The following is a 16,988-nucleotide window of genomic DNA, read 5'->3' as shown; positions in this document are numbered from 1 at the left end:
ATCAAGGTTTTGTTTACAGTGTTGGCCCTTATTTTCAAGATTTCTGCAATTCTTGCTAACATGCTGGATATCAGCTTCTGGGCCAAAACCTGGCAATCCATTCTTGCCTAAGAAGTCCTTGGAGTTATCACAATTTCTGTGCTTTTGTTTATCCACCCACTGTTTGAGGATTGACCAAAGATTCCCAATGCAATTTAGATCTATTAAGTTTCCTGGCCATGCACCCAAAATTTCAATGTTTTGTTAACAAAGCTACTTAGTTGTTATTATTATTTATTATTATAGCACCATTTATTCCATGGCGCTTTATATGTGAAAAAGGGGTATACATAGCAAAAACAATTACAATAATCTTGAACAAAAATCAGTCAGCAACTGGTACAGGAGGAGAGAGGACCCTGCCCGCGAGGGCTCACAATCTACAAGGGATGGGTGAGGATACAGTCGGTGAGGGTAAAGCTGGTCGTGCAGCGGTATGGTGGAGCTAGGGTTACTGCAGGTTGTACGCTTGTCGGAAGAGGTAGGTCTTCAGGTTCCTTTTGAAGATTTTCACGGTAGGTGAGAGTCTGATATGTTGGGGTAGAGAGTTCCAGAGTAGGGGGGATGCACGGGAGAAATCTGGTATGCGATTGTGGGAAGAGGAGATGAGGGGGGAGTAGGGAAGGAGATTTTATGAGGATCGGAGGTTGTGTGCAGGTAAGTACTGGGAGACTAGGTCACAGATGTATGGAGGAGACAGATTGTGGATGGCTTTGTATGTCAAGGTTAGGGTTTTGAACTGGAGTCTGGGCAATAAGGAGCCAGTGAAGGGATTGACAGAGAAGAGAGGCTGGGAAATAGGTGGATTAGTCGGGCAGCAGAGTTTAGGATAGATTGCAGGGGTGTGAGAGTGTTAAATGGGAGCCCACAAAGCAGGAGATTGCAGTAGTCGAGACGGGAGATGATGAGGGCGTGCACTAGTGTGTTTGCAGATTCTTGGTTGAGGAATGTGCGGATCCGGGAAATGAGAGAATCTGTAGTAAGAGAGAATGGTCTACTGTGTGGAAGGGAGAGGACAGGTCCAGGAGGACGACAGAGTAGTGTCGCTTGGATTTGGCAGATAGTAGGTTGTTGGTGACTTTAGTCAGGGCAGTTTCAGTGGAATGACTCTATGTAATATATGAGTTTCACTTTTTGTATTGAAGAACTGAAATAAATTAACTTTTTGATGATATTTTAATTTTGTGAGAAGCACCTGTATATATACAAGAGAGAGCAGGAGGAGAGATGGGAGGACATATCAAAATGGACGAGTTGTTCCAGTAGTTTTGAGGCATAAGGTTGAAGTGATATGGTGCGATAGCGAGACAGAGAGGATGGATCAAGGGAGGATGGGTGTGATCGAAGCATGTTTGAAGCATGAGGGAAGAAACCAGTAGTGACAGGTTGAAGAAGTGGGTTATGGTTGGGATGAAGACTGTGGTAAGGTTAGGGATGAGGTGGGATGGCATTTTGTCAAGTTCACAGGTGGTAAGGTGTGATTTGGAGAGTAAAGAGGAAAGTTGATCTTCCGTAATGGTGGAGGATCTGGTTTTGGAGGAGGAGGGTTGAGTACATAGGAGGGACTGTGGGGACTTTAGGCAAAATCTTTACCTGATGGTGTCATTCTTCTGCTTGAAGAATGAGGCAAAGTCTTCAGCTGAGATGAGAGGAGAGGGAGGAGACGGTGGGGTGCAGAGGAGAGAATTGAAAGTGTTGAATAGCTGTTTAGGGTTGTGAGATGGAGGATATGAGAGATGAGATAGTTATCACTTGTACCTTATGATGTGGTGCTCCATCATGCTGGAAAAAGCATTGTTAATCACCAAATTGCATCCAAGCAACAAGTAGTAAAAGCTGCACTCACAATCTTCATTGACTAAAATGTCCTTTATTTCATCATAATGATAAAAACAGTGAAAAGCAGGGAGCCCCGCACTCCCTGCTTTCCACTGTTTTTATCATTATGATGAAGTAAAGGACATTTTATTCAACGAAGACGGTGAGTGCAGCTTTTACTACTTGTTGCTTGGATGGAATTTCTATATTTTTCATAATCTAGCACCCCTATTTCATCTCTACATAGTGTATCTGGCCCGTTTTTAGCAGGTGGGGTCATTAACTGCCTAACAGGTGGTGCAGGCTTTCTTCATTGCCGTATCACCAAATTGCTCCTGGGTAATTGGGAGAAGTTGTTTTTCGAGGATGCTTAGATAGATGTTTAGATGGATGTTTAGCTAGTATAGAGCCAACTGAGTGACAAAAAAAGGGGAAAAAATTTAAAATTATAAGAAAATAAAGAATTAACTATGAAACAATAGAAGAAAAATATTTTGCCACTAAAAATAGTTTTATGTAAAACTAAAGTATAACTGTACCATGACCCATCTGATGAACACCATAAAAAATACACACCCATAGTGTAGCTTTTTCAATATACTGACACACAAAAAAATTAACAAATAGTGATCAAAAAGTCATATAGAATATAAATGGTATCAATGACAACGTCGTCTTTCTGCATAGATTGCGACCAGTCAGATTAAAAATTTTTCTCTACAGCATGTGCATCCCATTTACCTCTACTGTAACTGAATTTTTGAATAAACTCAAACTAAATATAAATTTGTAAATAAAATTTTAAAAACAAAATGCTTATAATTATACTTCAGTAACCATAGAAACTGACAGACCTAAAAACACTGAAAAAGAAAACTTCGTAAAGCGTAGCACCAACAATTCATCAGTATTGTTACGGGTTTGGATGGTGGAACCACTGTGCCGTGGTACAAGGAGGGACCAGAGGGGCGTAACTAAGTGCCTACCCTGGCTATACGGCGGCTTAGTCGACTCGGTGAACCAGGTGCCACTCTGGGACCGACCTCGTGTGAGAGCAGGCGACTCCCACGGGGCTGATAGCCGAAGCAGACTGGCACGACAGATGTGCGCGGCTGGTAGGCAGGCGGACGGGGCTGGCAGACTCCTTGGCGGGCACGACTGATAGGCAGGCTGTCGGGCAATGCAGATAGGCAGGCTGGCGGGCACGGCTGATGGACAGGCTGGCGGACTGCACTGGGACCTGAGGGCTGGAGAGAGTGTTAGCACTCAAGCTACAACATTGCACAGGCACATTCATCTTGGAGGAGGTGCCTAAAATATCGGCTGTCCTGTGGCCATTGGCCAGGGACATATTAGGACGGCGCGTGCAGCCCCTTTAAGAAGCAGAGCGCGTGCGTCCTAAGCACAGAGCCCGGGGGTCTGCGCGCGCACACAGCCAGAGGACGCCAGAGCAGAGCCGCGGCGGTAAGGGGGCCGGCGTCTCTGCCGGCGCTACAAGTATGCACAATTTCACCTGCTATGGTTGCACCAATGGGTAAGCTGCACTCACCGTCTTCATTGAATAAAATGTCCTCATCATAATGATAAAAACAGTGTCTGCGCCTATTGCTGTGTTTTGCATAGGCGATCAAATGATTAAAGGTTCAAAAAATGTGAAAGTAAAACAAAAAAAAATACCCTTGAAAAATAACCACTCTCCTTTTTTCCAAACCATAAACACAGTATAAAAATTTAAAATATTACATATTTGGTTATGCAGTTCAGTGAAAAACTGGAATGTTAGAGTGTGGAGTTTTTTTGTCATGTCACCCATTTCAAAAGTTTAATAAAAGAGATAACGTTTTATAGTCCCTGAAATAGTACCAATAAAAACTACAGCTTACCTACCAAAAAAAAAAGCCCTCAGAATATAGCAACTGAAGACAATTTTTTGGGGGGGAAGTTTTTGTTTTTAAGTAGTGACATTTGTATCGCCATAAGGGAACAACGCTACTAGAATCATCAAAATGAACGTGGTAAAAATAAAGCCCAAATAATAACTGCAGAACTATTGTGTTTTTTTTTTTTATTCCACAGCACTTAAAAATTTTGTTCCCATTTTTCAGTACATTATACGGTAAAAGGAATGGTGTGATTCAGAACTACAAATTGTCCCTAAAAAATGCCCTCATGTGGCTATGTCAATGAAAACAATCAAAAAGTTAAGTCTCTAGGAAGGCAAAGAGGAAAAACAACAATGGCTATGTCTCCAATATCAGTTGACAGGTTAACTTTAAGTAGTAGAACATCTTAAAACTCAATAGTTTGTTGTGTATATTTTATAATTTGTGCTATTAGCTGTGTATGATTTTGCTCTGTTCAATTATATTCATCTTAAAAGTTTACTCCTGTGCTTCTATTACAAAAGCATAGCTTGATTTTAAACCAGTCATTCTTACTTTGTCCACTAGATGGTGTTAATATGAACATACGATTTTATATTCTTAGGTGTTTTGTAGGTGACAAAAAATAACTGATACACCAATAGTGATGTATATTTGCTAAGATAGGTTGTTTGCTTTTTCCAGAAATATTTAAGCCCTTATTGACCTGAACCATTTCAACTTTCAATGCATATACCATTAAATCATATAGTCATCCCACACATACAAGTTAATAAGTATTAGTGTTGAGCGAGTATGTTCTATTAACCCTTTCGCTGAGTATGCTCGGGCCAAGCTTCGAGTATTTATAGCTGCTCGGTGATATGGTTGAATCGCTCCCGTGTGCATGATTTGCGACTGTTTGACAGTTTTAATACATGTGAGGAATGTCTATTTCTTACACATTCCTCACATGTAATAAAGCTGTCAAACAGTCGCAAATCATGCACACGGGAGCGATTCAAACATATCACCGAGCAGCTATAAATACTCTGAGCTCGGACAGAACATACTCGGAACAGAACATACTCGCTCAAGACTAATAAGTACCATTTACCATGTGTCTACTTTACGTGAGCATTGTTTTCCAAATCAACTATTTTGTTAGAATATTGCTAAGGTTAAATGTTTAGCAGCAGTTTTTCATTATTTTCAGGGAAATTTACAAATCCAATTTTTCATGGACGTATTTAGCTTAGAAATTATTTTGATGAGCTCAAAAAGTGATAGCATTTTAAACTGCACCCTTCATAATATTCAAAACTAAAATCCGGAACTTTGTTAACTCTAAGTGCTTCACATTAGTGCATGTTGAATTTAAAAGAAAAATTATAACTTACATTTTTTCCTGTAGAATATAGCTTTAGCCTATTTTTTTTTTCATTTTCACAAGGTGTAATTAAAGAAAATAGACCCCACGATTTATTATGCAATTTCTCTAAAATACAGCAATACCAAATATGAGGTCAAAATCTACTGTTTAGGTATTCACCCTAGAGAATTTAAATGCTATTAACTTTCATATCAACCCTGTATTTTCAGGTAAATGGCGTTTCTGGACATGACAGGTTACCTTTAACTCCTTCACCCCAAAGCCTGTTTTCACCTTCCTGACCAGGCCAATGTTTTCAATTCTGACCAGTGTCACTTTATGAGGAAATAACTCTGGAACGCTTCAACGCATCTTAGTGATTCTGAGATTGTTTTCTTGTGACATATTGTGGTAAAATTTGTTAAATACGAATTGCATTTATTTGTGAAAATATCGAAAATTTGGCAAAAATTTAGAAAATTGGCAGAGCCCTTGAGGTGCCAGAACAGCAGACCCCCTTATAAGTCACCTTATTTTACAAATGACACCTCTCAATCAATTCATCTAGGGGTGCAGTGATCACCTTGACACCACGGGTGTGTCACAGAGCCTTACACCATTGAGCAGTGAAGAAAAAATAATTACATTTTTACTAAAACAATTTGGTTTGAGCCCCAGATTTTACATTGTCACACAGGGAAATGGGTAAAAATGGCAACAAAATTTGTCACACAATTTCGGCTGAACGCGGCAATACTTCATATGTGGCTATACTGTACTTTGTAGCCAAACAGTGAGGATCGGCAGGGAGCGCTATTTGACTCTTGGAGAACAAATTATCGTAAAATAGTTTGTACGTTCCCTATACAGAGCCCCTAAGTGCCAGAAGAGCAGAATCCCTCCCTCAAGTGACCCCATTTTAGAAATTACACCTCTATGAGAATTTATCTACAGGTGTAGTGACTATTTTGACTCCATAGGGGCTTGCCAGAAACAAGGATCAGTGAATGTTGCGGATTAAAAATTGTAAATCTGCCAGTGTAGTGCCCAGTACATTGTAGTGCCCGTACATTGTACCCAGCTCGTGCTTCTGGAGACATATACCTGTAAATTAAGCAGGCTTTCATCACTACAGAAATGCTAGATGTGGATGCTAACTGCAGTTTAGGCACACTGTGGGGCTCAGAAGCGAGGGGCCATTTGGATTTGGGAGCGCAGAATTCGCTGGATTTCTTTTGGGGGGCAAGGAGCCATAGCACTTTTCCAGAGCCTTTGTACTACCAGTAACATGGAAGCCCCCTATATGACCAACCTGAGTGGGGGCTTGCTTTTTTTGTGGATTGAGTTGAAGCTTTTGTTGGGAACATTTTACATAACATTTGGGTTCACATTTATCCTGTGCTCTACGCTGAGCACTTACATCGGGGTTTCCATCTAAATCTCTGAATGATGTGGTTCAGATGAAACCCCCGACGGATCCGTTCACTATAATGAGGCAGCAGAGTTACTCTGGACTCCGTCTGACCTCTATTCAGCGGTGTCCTTCTTTTCAGAGGTATACAAAACTGTGTCCGACTGCGCGTTTATGCACACTTAAAAAGACAGACACCATCGGATCATAGGACAGACTGCATCCACAATATCTCCATCTGCCTAGGGAATCTTCCGCCAGGGGTTCTGTCTGAATCACGTGGTTCAGAGATTTACACGGAAACCCCAGTGTAAGCACTCAGCATAGAGCGCAGGATAAATATGAATAAACTGAGCCTTACTGCGATCTTTGGGACACAGAATGAACAAATCAACAGCAGGTGAAGAATTGTTTTTTTTTTATTTTTTACGCCTTTCCTCGTGCAGTATAAGTGATTAGACGATTTTATTCTTCGGGTCGGTGTGATTAAAGCTATACCAGATTTAAATCTTTTTTTTTTTTATGTTTGGCTGCCCTCACACACTAAAAGACGCTTTTTTTGCAAAACAAAGTTTTTTGCATTGCCATATTTCTGGCAACAGAGTCATGTTAGGGCTTTTTTTTGCACGACGAGTTGACTTTTTAATTGGTTCCATTTTCGGTCATATAACGTTTTTTGATCGCTTTCTATTCTGATTTTTGGGAGGCAGAATGAACAAAAAACAGCAATTTATGTTTTTTTTTATACCGTTCACTGTGTGGTAAAAGTGAAAAAAGACAACTTTATTCTTTGGGTCCGTACGATTACAGCGATACCACATTTATATAATTTTATTATGTTTTGGCGCTTTTACACAATAAAAACTATGTTCTAGAAAAAAGAATTGTTTTTGCATCGCTTTATTCTGAAAGCTAGAACTTTTTTATTTTTGCGTTGGTGGAGCTGTAAAGTGGCGCGCATTTTTGTCGACTTTTTGATCGCGTTTTATTCCACTTTTTGTTCAGTGTTATGATGAAAAAGCATAGTTTTTTGCCACATTATTTTTTTTAGTTTTCACTGAAGGGGTTAACTAGTCTGACCGTTTTATGGGTCAGGTCTTTCCGGACGTGGCGATACCAAATATGTGTACTTTATTTGTTTATTTTTGCTTTAACGTAAATAAATGTATTTATTAGATTCATACATTTTCAGCTTTTTTTTTGTTCTTTATTTCGGGAATTTTTTTTTTTTTTTTTTACAAATTTTAAAAGCTTCTTTTTTTCTTTTTTTTTAGTTTACCTTGTGCCAGGATAGAACACCAACTTTCCCTGCCCTGATCACTGATCTAATACTCTGCAATTTAGATAAGCATCTCCCAGACAGGGAAGAGGCGTTTCAACTCCTGCTCTGAGCAGGAGCTTACAGGCCACTGTCCGTGGGTAACCCTGCGGCCATCTTTCAGCCTGGGGCCACCATGGAGACCATTCGCACAACACGATCGTAATCTTGTTGTGCCAATGGAAGCAGAGAGGAAGCTCCCTCCCTCTGCGATGCCGATCGATGTCGCTGTCAGTATTGACAGCGGCATCAAAGGGGTAAATGCTTGTGAGCAGCGCTAGCACTGATTGTGGGCGTTGCTGCAGGGTGTCAGCTCTCATATAGGTTCTCTGGTGTACATAGACCATGTGAAACTGGCCTTACACTGTAAAGCAATGCATCCACCCCACAGTGGCTTGTAAAAGTAATCACCCCCTTGGATTTTTACCTATTTTGTTATATTACAACCTGTGTTGAAATATTTTTGTAATCCGATTTGTGTCTAATGCATCAGCACCAAATAGTCTAAATTGCTGAATTGAGAAACATATACAGTACAGACCAAAAGTTTGGACACACCTTCTCATTTAAAGTTTTTCTCTGTATTTTCATGACTATGAAAATTGTATATTCACACTGAAGGCACCAAAACTATGAATTGACACATGTGGAATTATATTCTTAACAAAAAAGTATTAAACAACTGAAAATATGTCTTATATTCTAGGTTCTTCAAAGTAGCCACCTTTTGCTTTGATGACTGCTTTGCACACTCTTGGATTTCTCTTGATGAGCTTCAAGACGTAGTCACTGGAAATGGTCTTCCAACAATCTTGAAGGAGTTCCCAGAGATGCTTAGCACTTGTTGGCCCTTTTGCCTTCACTGCGGTCCAGCTCACCCCTAACCATCTCGATTGGGTTCAGGTCTGGTGACTGTGGAGGCCAGGTCATCTGGCGTAGCACCCCATCACTCTCCTTCTTGGTCAAATAGCCCTTACACAGCCTGGAGGTGTGTTTGGGGTCATTGTCCTTTTGAAAAATAAATGATGGTCCAACTAAACGCAAACCGGATGGAATAGCATGCCGCTGCAAGATGCTGTGGTAGCCATGCTGGTTCATTATGCCTTCAATTTTGAATAAATCCCCAACAGTGTCACCAGCAAAGCACCCCCACACCATCACACCTCCTCCTCCATGCTTCACGGTGGGAACCAGGCATGTAGAGTCCATCCGTTCACCTTTTCTGCGTCGCACAAAGACATGGTGGTTGGAACCAAAGATCTCAAATTTGGACTCATCAGACCAAAGCACAGATTTCCACTGGTCTAATGTCCATTCCTTGTGTTCTTTATCCCAAACAAGTCTCTTCTGCTTGTTGCCTGTCCTTAGCAGTGGTTTCCTAGCAGCTATTTTACCATGAAGGCCTGCTGCACAAAGTCTCCTCTTAACAGTTGTTCAAGAGATGTGGCTGCTGCTAGAACTCTGTGTGGCATTGACCTGGTCCCTAATCTGAGCTGCTGTAACCTGCGATTTCTGAGGCTGGTGACTCGGATAAACTTATCCTCAGAAGCAGAGGTGACTCTTGGTCTTCCTTTCCTGGGGCGGTCCTCATGTGAGCCAGTTTCTTTGTAGCGCTTGATGGTTTTTGCAACTGCACTTGGGGACACTTTCAAAGTTTTCCCAATTTTTCACGCTGACTGACCTTCATTTCTTAAAGTAATGATGGCCACTCGTTTTTCTTTACTTAGCTGCTTTTTTCATGCCATAATACAAATTCTAACAGTCTATTCAGTAGGACTATCAGCTGTGCATCCACCAGACTCCTGCACAACACAACTGATGGTCCCAACCCCATTTATAAGGCATGAAATCCCACTTATTAAACCTGACAGGGCACACCTGTGAAGTGGAAACCATTTCCGGTGACTACCTCTTGAAGCTCATCAAGAGAATGCCAAGAGTGTACAAAGCAGTCATCAAAGCAAAAGGTGGCTACTTTGAAGAACCAAGAATATAAGACATATTTTCAGTTGTTTCACACTTTTTTGTTAAGTATATAATTCCACATGTGTTAATTCATAGTTTTGATGCCTTCAGTGTGAATGTACAATTTTCATAGTCATGAAAATACAGAAAAATCTTTAAATAAGAAGGTGTGTCCAAACTTTTGGTCTGTACTGTAGGCATAAATTTAATTTATGGGACCAAATAACTAAAAATTGGCATGTGAATCTGTATTTACCCCTTTTGCGATGAATTTCTAGTGAAAGCAATTACATTCATAAGTCACATGCTTAGTGAAAGGAGGTTCACATGTGTGCAATCCAAGTGTCACATGGTCTGTCGGTGTATACACACCATTTCTGAAAGGCCACAGAGGCTGCAACACCATTAGGCAAGAGGCACCACTAATCAAACTACCCCATGAAGACCAAGGAGATCTCCAAACAAGTCAGGAACAAAGTTGTTGAAAAGTCCAAGTCAGGGTTGGGTTGTCAAAAAATTATCCCAATCTCTGATGATTCCCCGGAACACCATCAAATGGAAAGCACATGGTACCACAACAAACCTGACAAGAGAAGGCCGCCCATCAAAACTCTCAGCCCAGGCAAGGAGGACATTAATCAGAGAGGAAGCACAGAGACCAAAGGTAACCCTAAAGAAGCTGCAGAATTCCCAAGTAGAGACTGAAGTATCTGTCCATACGACCACAATAAGCCGCACACTCCAGAGAGGTGGCCTTTATGGAAGAGTGGGCAGAAGAAGCTTTGCTTACACACAAAAATTGTAAGGCTCGTTTTCAGTTTGCCAAAAGCATGTGGGAGTCTCCCCAAATGTATGAAGGAAGGTGCTGTGGTCAGATGAGACCAAAATTTAACTTTCTGGCCACCAAGGTAAACGCTATGTCTGGTGCCAAAGCAAAACAGCTGATCACCCCAAGAACACCATCCGCACAGTGAAACATGGTTGTGGCAGCATCATGCCGTGGGGATTATTGTTGGCAACAGGGACAGAGAAAATGGTCCAAATTGAGGGAAAGATGGATGGTGCAAAATATAGAGATAATCTTGAGCAAAACCTGTTTCAGTCTGTCAGTGATTTGAGACTGGGACGGAGATTCGCTTTCCAACAAGACAATGACCCAAAGCATACCACTAAAGCAACACTCAAGTGGTTTAAGGAGGAATGTGTAAGTGTTTTGGAGTGGCCTAGTCAAAGCCCAGACCTTAATCCAATTGAGAATCTGTGGTCAGACTTGAAGATTGCTGTTCACCAGGGGAAACCATCTAACTTGAAGGAGCTGTAGCAGTTTTGCCTTGAGGAATGGGCAAAAATCCCATTGGCAAGATATGGAAAGCTCAGAGACTTATCCAAAGCGATTTGCAGCTGTAATTGCCCCAAGAAAGGCTCTACAAAGTATTGACTTTAGGGGGGTGAATTATTATACACACTGACATTTTCACTTATTTTGTCCTATTTGTTTTTTGCTTAGAAAAATAAATAAAACCAAATGTTCACAGTTGTAGGCATGTTCTTTCCATGAACTGATGCAAACACTCAAAAAAAAATGTGAAATTCAAGGTTGTGAGGTAGCAAAATATGAAAAATGCCAAGGGGGGTGAATACTTTCGCTAGCCACTGTAGTTCTGAAACTTCAGCCCTAGCTTTCCTCCCAGAATCGGGTCAACAATTGGAGGTGGGCAGCACACAGTTGTAGGCATGTTCTTTCCATGAACTGATGCAAACACTCAAAAAAAAATGTGAAATTCAAGGTTGTGAGGTAGCAAAATATGAAAAATGCCAAGGGGGGTGAATACTTTCGCTAGCCACTGTAGTTCTGAAACTTCAGCCCTAGCTTTCCTCCCAGAATCGGGTCAACAATTGGAGGTGGGCAGCACACAGTTGTAGGCATGTTCTTTCCATGAACTGATGCAAACACTCAAAAAAAAATGTGAAATTCAAGGTTGTGAGGTAGCAAAATATGAAAAATGCCAAGGGGGGTGAATACTTTCGCTAGCCACTGTAGTTCTGAAACTTCAGCCCTAGCTTTCCTCCCAGAATCGGGTCAACAATTGGAGGTGGGCAGCACACAGCATGGCACCAGTCAATAGAGATAAACAGCAGAGCAAAAGAGGCAACTGCCTGCAGTCCTATTTGGTTATCAGTTGCATTGTGCTCCCAACCCCTCTACAGCTCTCCTAGGATGGGTAGCAGTAGAGGGAGTGAAGTAGGACAGATTCAACATAGTGTGGTAGATCGGCTCACTCGGCTGTTTAACGAGGTAGGCACAGGAATGCTTTTCGTTTAAATTTTCAACTGGTTTATTAAAAAGGGCTCCATAAACCAGTCCAAACAAAAGAAATGGACATATTCAGTCTCCTTGACCTAAACAAAATGTCACTCGCTATAGTCCTTATAACTGCGGGGTCTGCCCGCTCAGGAACCAGGATTCAGCTCTGTTTACCAAGTGCCCAGCTCTGGAGGTCAGCTCCCATGCAGAGTACACACAATAATCAATAAGTCCAAAGGTTTCACCTTTACCTCCTGGACCACGCCCTGGGGTACAGATATGGTGAACAGCCGTCCCGCCTAACTTTAGCTGTTCACAATAAACCTTGCCCTGTCATGGCCAATTAACCCCTCTTAGCACAAAACATGCTGTAGCAAACTTCCAGGTTCATATCACTGAATATAATAACCTCAGTGAAACATTTCTCCTCCTGTACATTACCAGTAACCCTCTTACGAAAGGTAACTTGCATGTGTGAGTCTGTTTGTGTATTTGTCTGAGTGTATGTTTATGCATAAAATCTGTGTTTGTATCTGTTTACTGTATGTATGGTATTGCAATGAGTAGAAAAGTATTTATTATAGGTTACTTAAATTTTACTGGCTCTTTATCATCCTCTTGATATCATCACACTAATGACCTCTACTGTATTTGCTTAAATATATAGGTTAAAAAGATGCCATATCGTGTTATCCGTCACATATAGGGTCCCACTATACAAAAACCTATATGTTTAAGGTATACATTTATTACAAAATACCATTGTAGAGAATAATCAGTCTATTATGCTATTCTAAACTTTTTTTTTTTAATGTATAATTTTATATTAATTATACTCTTTTAGCCGCCGCCTAACAAATATGATCCTTTGGATACATTTAACTTGGATGTTGTGATCTTTCCTGTCATACAAATTAAATGAGAGATGTGAACCCAGCCGAATACAGTACAGTATTTAGCTAGAGTTGTGTGAAAAAGTGTTTTCCCCCTTCCTGATTTCTTATTCTTTTGCATGTTTGTCACACTTAAATGTTTCAGATCAAAAACCAAATTTAACTATTAGACAAAGGTAACACATGTAAACACAGAATGCAGTTTTCAAATGAAGTCCTTTATTGTAAAGGGAAAAAGAAATCCAAACATACAGGGCTATGTGTGAAAAAGTGATTGCCCCCTAAAACCTAATAACTGGTTGGGCCATCCTTAGCAGAAACAACTGCAATCAAATGTTTGCGATAACTGGCAATGAGTCTTTTACAACGCTGAAACATTTGAGTGTGACATGCATGCAAAAGAATAAGCAATCAGGAATGGGGCAAACATTTTTCACACCACTGTACATTATATATATAAATAGCTGATTTATTTGAGTGAATGTTTAATATGGTATGTTATGTGTATTTTTTGTGGGTTTTTTTGTATATGTTATTGTACACATTATGTAAATAATATAAATTGCACAGAGAAGATTAAGGCTATGTTCATCCTTTTTTTTTTTTTGCTGCTGCTTTTTTTTCTGCTGCCAAAACCTGATCCTTTGGCAGTAAAATGGTTGCAACCAAAATGCAGGTTTTGGTGCATTTTTTGCTGCTTTGCTGCCTTTTTTGCTGCGTTTTTCACGATCCCAAAGTTTTATCTTTGCATCCACCTTGCAAGCATGAACAATACAAGTTGATAGGCCACCAATGGAAGAAGTATGTGGTACCATAAAACATTTTTGGAGGAAAGGGCAATTTCACAAATTATTTAAGGTATAAAGTGTTTTATATTTATGAAAATAGCGGCTATTCAGAACAAAAAAGCCGTGAACTAAGGTTACATGAGTTCATAAAAAAATACTCAATTGCAAATGTAAAAACAGTAGGGAAAGTTGAATTGGTAGGGCGTTGTTAATTAAAGGGACTGTGTCAGCACAGAATGACTGTTCAAATCAAGTACAGGTACTCGGTGCATCATGGTGTGACCAATCATTTAAATGCACCTTCCCACCTGCTTATTTTCTCTCTATCTCCACCCCCCTTCTCTGATTAACATCTCTAGCTTCTTCGAGCCAGAGAAGGGTGGAGATAGATGGAAAACAAGCAGTTGGGAAGGTGTATTTAAATGATTGGCCAAGCCATGATGCATGGAGCGCCTGTACTTAATTTTGAACAGTCATTCTGTAGTGTCAGAATCCCTTCAATACATTGGTAGGGCTTTAAGTTAGTAGGGCATTGCTTACTTTTCACACATTGGTAGGACAATGAATTTGTAGCGCATTGTTTACTTTAACACATATTACTAATTTAATTAAACTGTATAATACTATCATCCATGCTCATGTGAGAACACCAATACATTAAGGTTTAAACTTGTGAAAATTTACAAAAATATATGGGTTTTACATCCTGTGGTACCTGACTTTGTTTCACCAAAAATGTTGCAAAAACTGATGGCAGCGTTTTTGATGCTTTTTTTGCACTTACCCATGGACCCTGTGTTACAAGTATTCAATGGAAAGGAAATCAGTACACATTAAATACATGCCTTTATATTGTAGACAAATAAAATAGTTGGCTGCCTTTCTTTCCAGTTAAACTAAGGTTCATTTTCTGAGTGTGTGAATGTGCTAGAAGTTCAAGAGCGCACACCATTCATAAATCTAAAAACACATGAAGAAAAGCCCTCCATGTAGTGTCTGGAGCCACTGGGTGCCACAAGCTGGAAAAACATGCACACGGTTATAACCCTGACAAGCACTGAAACTTTCAAGGGTCTGTTTGTACGGTGGTCTGAGAAGTATGGAGTTCATTTTTTTTTTTCTAGAAGGGCAGTTTTCAGAATTACTCTGACACATACTAGGCAACATGCCAAAGCGGGCCCATTTTCAGACTGGCTTTCCCCTCATTGAAGTGTCAGAAAGTAATTCATGGAACATTTGGTAAAGCAGGCAGCTCTTTCATTGAGTTCCAGTGTGGCAAAGTCACATGAGTTCAGGACCTTAAGCCAAGCGATGCACAGTGATTTAGTGAGGAGTACGAATCAGTCAGGCTAAAAGAATTTCTCTGTTTGATGTGGTTTTAACATCATTTCAGGTGTGATTAGTATCACAGTAATGCAAAGAGAAGGTTGTTTTGGGATTTTAACAATATTGTTTTCAAAAAAAGATTTAACTGGGAAATAATTGTTAAAGAGTTTTTTGTTTGGTACCCTTAATTTTTGCGTTTATTCAATTTTTGTTCCATTTTCATTGAGATTTATTTTACATTTTTTTTCATACAGTCATGTGAAATAGATTACCAGATATGTTATGAGAGTATTCATATGAAACACAATGCAAACGGTGCAGCATATTTATCAATAATGTTGCAGGTGGTAAGATGAAACATGGTCTTTTAAGGCTAATGAGCTTTTGGCGAGTTTTTGATGTTGCCGAATTTCTGCATCTATTATTTAAATTAGGTTACTTGTATTTTTTTTTTTATTGCGTTTTTGTGTGCTTTTTGATGCTGAAGTTTGTCTCTTGTTAGTGTATCATGCTTGAAATAAAGCTGTTTTGTTTTTGAAACTTCCTGGTATTTGGCTTTGACAAAATGTTATTGACATATAGTCATGGTCGAAAGTGTTGGTACCCTTGAAATTGTTCCAGAAAATGAAGGATTTCTCCCAGAAAATTATTGGAATTACACATGTTTTGTTAAATTTCAGCATCTAATTCAAGTCTATGGGGAAATTCCGCACATAAAACTCAGCGTACAAGCAAGAGAAATTTACATGCTGCAGATTTGAAACATGCACTGCGGATGAGTTTAAGTTGCATTGAAAAGAAACACAGTGGGCATGAGATGTCTAAAATTCCCATCTACTGAAACTGTAAGACGCTGCATTTTTCACTCAGCAAAAATACGCAGCATCAAAATCCCTCCAAAAGATCATCGTGTGAACGTAGCCCAAGTGTATGTTCACACTGCCTTTTTATTAAACTTTTTTGAGCAGGGCCCTCTCCCATGCTCTCTATAGTGCTTATGTGCCCTAAAGGGACACTTGGATAGGGGTTTTCTATAAGAGACAACCTCTTTAGGCCACGGCCACGTTCACACGTTTAGTATTTAGTCAGTATTTTACATCACTATTTGTAATCCAGAACCAGGAGTGGGTGATAAATGCAGAACTGGTGACGTGTTTCTTTTATAATTTTCCTCTGACTGTTCCATGCCTGGTCTTGGCTTGCATATACTGAGGTAAAATACTGATCAAGTACTGAATGTGTGAACATGGGCTTAATGTGAGCAGTATCAGCATTATTAAAGGGGTTGTCCAGTCAAAATATATTGGTGACCTATACATATGATAGTTCATCCATATCAGATCGGTGTGGTCTAACATCCAGCACCCTATTTATCAGCTGTTCCTGCCTGCTCCGCCGATATTTTCTAGAAGGCCTCCGCCGAGACACCCTCTCCTCCCAGCCCAGGGCCCGCAACATCGCCCTACTACTGCCACCGCCGGCTTCCTACAGTGGCGACCCTGCCTTCTATGACCCCGCTCCACCACCGTTGCCCCCCACAGTAAGCTAAATTTGGACTTTAAGACAGACCCCTTTTTGACACATTGAAAAAAAAACCTCAAAATTTGAGGTGCGTCTTATAGTTCACAAAATACAGTAGTTAATCAAAACTGTAACAATCAGCCCATTTAGAGACACATTGCTGGAATCAGGGTCACTGCCCCTACATCATGCTGCTCTTCGATCGAGTAGCAAAGATCTGGTGCCAGATTGCCTTCAAAGATGATTAACGAAAACTGTAATAGGTTCACCCCTAGAAATCTATCACAGTCCAGCTTTCATCGTTCAAGAGCTCTAGAAGAAATAAAAGCTGGGGTTGGTTTACAGGCATAATAAAGATCGTTTTACCCAT

The 16,988-nt window shown here is 40.2% G+C and overlaps 1 protein-coding gene across 1 annotated transcript in view; it reads left to right on the top strand.

The window, feature by feature from the left end:
• Positions 1-16,988, top strand: part of HMGA2 (high mobility group AT-hook 2) — a 261,705-nt gene that overhangs the window by 135,690 nt on the left and 109,027 nt on the right. The window lies entirely within an intron of this gene.

This window comes from Phyllobates terribilis, unplaced genomic scaffold (assembly GCF_046119375.1).
Source record: "Phyllobates terribilis strain yellow unplaced genomic scaffold, ASM4611937v1 Scaffold_11__3_contigs__length_659146591, whole genome shotgun sequence".
NCBI lineage: Eukaryota > Metazoa > Chordata > Amphibia > Anura > Dendrobatidae > Phyllobates > Phyllobates terribilis.
The sequence above is the reverse complement of the archived record's forward strand: the minus strand, read 5'-3'. Positions and strand labels throughout refer to the sequence as shown.